The following is a 5,027-nucleotide window of genomic DNA, read 5'->3' as shown; positions in this document are numbered from 1 at the left end:
GTGGGTCAATGAAAAGCACTTGTAAAAACCTCATTTTAACAATTTCTTTGAAAGGTAATTGTTTAATGCAAAGATAATTGCAGTGTATCGTGAGGTTAATATTTAGAAGTAAAATATCTGAAACAAGAGCACAAAGACTAAGAAGGGAAATAGAGGTATGCTATTTTAAGATTCTCATACTGTACATTATGTGATATAATAATTCTTGATGGTAGACAGTAATACGTTAAAGATATATATTATGAATCCAAAAACAACCACTAAAAACAGTTATGCTGACAAGCTAACAAAGGAGATAAATGAAATAATAAAAAATAAGTTAGTCAAGATAAACAGAAAAAGTGGTAAAAGATGAACAAAGAACAGATGGAACAAATGAAAAAATAATATAGTGGTACATTGAAATTTGACCATATCGATAATCACATTAAATATACATAATCTAAATACCCCATTTAAAAGCCAGAGATTGTCCAATTGGCTAAAAAAAGGTGAGACCTCACTTACTATATGCTGCCTACAAGAAACCCACTTTATATGTAAATAAGAGAAATAGTTTAAAAGTAAAAAGGATGGGGAAAGATATACCATGCTAACACTAATCAAAAGAAAGTTGGAGTGGCTACATTAATATTAGGAAAAAAGTAGATTTCAGAGCAAAGAATATTACCAAGCATAAAAAGGGTCATCCCATGATGATAAAGGGTTCAATTTGTCAAAAGGACACTGCAATCCTAAATATGTATGCACTCAATAAGAAAGCTTAGAAATACGTGATATAAAAATTAATAGAACTAAAAGAAATAGGCAAATCAACAATTATACTCAGAGATTTAAGCTGCAGCCCCTCAGTAATCAATAGAACAAGTAGAAGAAAACCAGTTATTAATTGGAAGATTCAGAGAACATTATCAACTGCCTTATCTAGTTGATGTTTATAGAACATTCTACCCAATAACAGCAGAACACATGTTCTTTTCATGTGCAGAAGGAACATTTGCCAAGACGGATCATATTCTGGGCTACAAAACAATTCTCAAAACATTTTAAAAGATTCATCCATATCAAGTCTGTTCCCTGACCATGATGGAATTAAATTTGAAATCAATAACAAAAAGATATCGGGGAAATCCTCAAGTATTTGGAAACTAAATAACACAATTTAAATAACCAATGGGTAAAAGATGGATATTTTCATTTTCTTGATGATGGTGATTGTTTCATGGTGTAAACATATGTTAAAACTCATCAGATTATGTACTTTAAGTTTGTATAAATTTAATGTATTTTAATTATATCTCAATAAAGCTGTTTAAAAAAAAGGCCGGTACTCAAGGGTTGAGATTTCATAATAACCACAATTTGTATGGCTTCACTGTGATATTCTTTTTATTTTTTATTTTTTTAATGTTAATTTATTTTTGAGACGCGCGCGAGCACACACACACACACACACACACACACACACACACAGCTTGAGTGGGGGAGGGGCAGAGAAAGGGAGACAGAAGCCGAAGCAGCTCCAGCCTCTGAGCTGTCAGCACAGAGCCCACGTGGGGCTCGAACTTGTGAATTGCGTAATGATGACCTGAGCTGAAGTTGGATGCTTAACCTACTGAGCCACCCACGTGCCCCTTCATTGTGATATTCTTAAGTGAGATTGGCTCTTTTGCTTTCTTTTGTCTGTTCTTTTCCTTTTCCTTTTTTTTTTTTTTATTGTGCAGCAGTGAATAATACTTCTAAGTAAACAGTTGTTTTTAATAGTACAGTTTTGTGTCCTCTCTTGATAAATGCTAAGCTACCAGCAGTTTGGTATCATCAGTGTAGAGTTAATATAGTAAAATAGACTAATTTTGCTTTAGTATTATTACAAATATTGATTCAATCATGCAGATATTCAAAGGGTCTTGGAGAATCCCTAGGGGTCCATGAATCACATTTTGAGAACTATTTATTTTTATTTTTTAAAAATATATGTTTTTACATTTATTTATTTGAGAGAGACAGAGACAGCACGAGCAGGGGAGGGGCAGACAGAGGAGAGAGAATCTCAAGCAGGCGCCACACTGCCAGCACAAGGCCCAATGTGAGGCTCGAACTCACAAAACGGTGAGATCGTGACCTGAGCTGAAACCAAGAGTCGGACGCTTAACCGACTGAGCCACCCAGGCACCCAAGAACTATTGCTTTAACAAAACTTTGTGGTTATGGCTGCATTAGTCCAATGATGGGACCATAGCAATATGAAAATCCTACCATGGCGACTGCACAGATATGATCTTTTATAGCAGTTGGTACCTTAATATGTTCAAATCACAGTACAGAATCTAGACTATAATAAAGATGATAACCATCCCACTTGTGATTAGTACTATCACTGCGTATGCAACTGATTATTTTCCATGACGAAAAACAGGGCCTGAAATGGTTTTATTGGATATAGTAGTCACGGGCTTTCTTCCATAGGAAGAATGCGAAGAAAGGAAAGGCTGCAACAGGGAAACATCTAGTAGATACGAGAGATTTCTGACAGTTTCTAGAATGAAAGAAGGGAGAAAAGAAGAATGAGTGAAGGAAAAGCGAAGGAGTCCTTTTATATTTAGTGTCTTTATGTAAAGTGTCTAAGGCACAAGAAAAGATACGAATAACGAAGGTAGGGATACGCAGATAGAGGCTTGCAGTTTTCTGGAGAGTTGTCAGAAAAGCCTACACGTGTAAGAAACGGTTTGCTAAAATCAGCTTCACTCATTGGTACGAGATACATCACATGGCTGCATCTGTGGTGGATACAGAGAGGCACTGCTCGGATGCCCCTGCAGGGAAAGACTCTGCTCCAGCTGTTGGAGTGCTGTTGGCAGACGGCCTCTAGCTGTCAGCTCCTTTGGCAGCAGAGAGCTGCTTTCAGGAAGTCACTCCACTGAGGTGGGGGGAGAAAGCCCTAGACGTTTTGGCTCACCGCTCAGACCCGGCTTTCAGCTCCAGGGCTCCCCGTGGAGTTGGCTGAGGCTGTGGAGCAGGGACCCCCTTCTCTGCTAACTTTTCCCTCGTGCCCAGTCCTATCTCTCCTTCTCCCTGCCTCAGGGGTTTGTCCCAAGGGCACATCCTGAATGCTAAACTCTGTCTCAGGGTCAGCTTCCCGCAGGTCCCAAACTACACCAGCATCTACTGACTAAAATATAAGCAAAATTGAAGAAAACTGGAGAACGCTTGGGGATGGAAAATCATCATAAAATTATGTGTTAACGTTTAACTCAAGGGTTCACTTGTCTTTCACTTTAAATTGCTTACACTGAGCGTGACTTTACATTTTGTAATTGCTTTACATTTTTAAATTGCTTACGCTGAGCGTGACTTTAACACTTTGTTTCCTATCAGTTTGCTATGTCTACTTCCCCTTTCCTACAGGAATCGTACTGTGGAAAGATAAAAAGGTAACAGAGTAAGAAAAACAGTTAGGTGGTTTCTTCCCCGACCACTCAGGAAATCCACGATTTCAAGGCTGGCCTAAGCAGCAAGTGAGGAAACATGTTGGGAAATGTGACAGTGGTTTTGTTCTGAACATTAGACTAACAGAAAGTTACGAAGTGGTCTGATTATTGGAAGAACTGTCCCTGAACATAATAAAGAAGGTATTTAATTTTAAGCCTAAAGATTTCAACACTCACTTAGAAGTCTCAGACCTGAATAGGATTAGTAATTTTAAACATAAACAGGAAAGTAGGTACCATCCTGTCTTCCCCTACAGCTCCAGATGAGGGCAGAACAGTGGATTCCCAGGCATTTTGAACTCACGAGTTTAGGAGACAGGGGGGCGCCTGAGTGGCTCAGTCGGGTAAGCGTCTGACCTCGGCTCAGGTCATGATCTCATGGTTCCTGGCTTTGGGTTGGAGCCCCGCGTGGGGCTCTGTGCTGAGAGCTCAGAGTCTGGAGCCTGTTTCGGATTCTGTGTCTACCTCTCTCTCTCTGCCCCTTCCCCGCTCGCTCTCTCTCTTTCTCTAAAAAAATTTATAAACATTAAAAAAAGAAAAGAGTTTAGGAGACAGAGCAGGTGAGTCTTCTGACTGCCTCCTTTACCTTCAGACTTTTGATCTCTGGGAAATATATCTATTTCAGTGACCTTGTCCTGATTTTTCTGGGATCTATAGGTTACCGGGAGATGACTCAGGCAGGTTACACCCTGATCCTCGCTGTGGAAAAAGAGAATGGTGACATAATTGTCCTGACAACATAGACTACATACCTACAGACAAAATTGAAATATTATTTTGTTTTTCTTTTCCCTAAGATTATCTTGATAACAGTGATCTTTGATATTACAAAGTAAATACAATTATATTTAGGTATTCCTTTTGGGAGCATGCACTGGGGAAGATGACTATGTAAAGAGCCACTGTGAACATTTTCGATCTCATTTATTATGGAGATTCACTCAACCATACTCAGTTTGTGAGTATGACGATCTGTTGCCTATAAGGCAAGGCAACTACTTGTGAGAAAAGAGAAAAGATATAATGGGCTATTGTAAAGGAAATACTTTGAGGGTTCTAGTTCAGGCTTTGTACAGGGTTTGAGTCTCGGTTTTCTCATCTGTAAAGTGGGGTTAATACCTACCTCGTTGGTTATGAAGATCACATAAGGGGACATGGGAAGAGCCAGGCACCTAGGACAGTGCCTGGTACAGTAAATGTGGATTCCCTGTCCATCCCTTCCTGCAGAGCTGTGGGAAAACACTCCATAACCTCATAGGGTGTGATGAACTGTCCCTCCCCTTTCTATTCCCAGTTATGGCACTGGAGATCATAAAAACGCCTCTTCCCTGTCTCTTCCTTTCTTCCTTCCTCTCCAAGACAAGGAAGTGGCCGGCTCCCTTCCCTTGTTTCGGAAGCTTTCGCCTCCCAGGACAGCCCAGCCCCCGGGTTGCTAAGGTCGGGGGTTGGGGGTGGGGGGAGGAGAGCTGCGTCTCCGGCCTGCGCAGCGCAGTGGGGAGGCGGCAGGGAGGCGATGGGGAGGCGGGCGCAGTCGACCCA

The sequence above is a fragment of the Lynx canadensis genome, chromosome A3, assembly GCF_007474595.2.
Source record: "Lynx canadensis isolate LIC74 chromosome A3, mLynCan4.pri.v2, whole genome shotgun sequence".
In the NCBI taxonomy this organism is placed as follows: Eukaryota; Metazoa; Chordata; class Mammalia; order Carnivora; family Felidae; genus Lynx; species Lynx canadensis.
Note: the sequence above shows the minus strand (reverse complement) of the source record.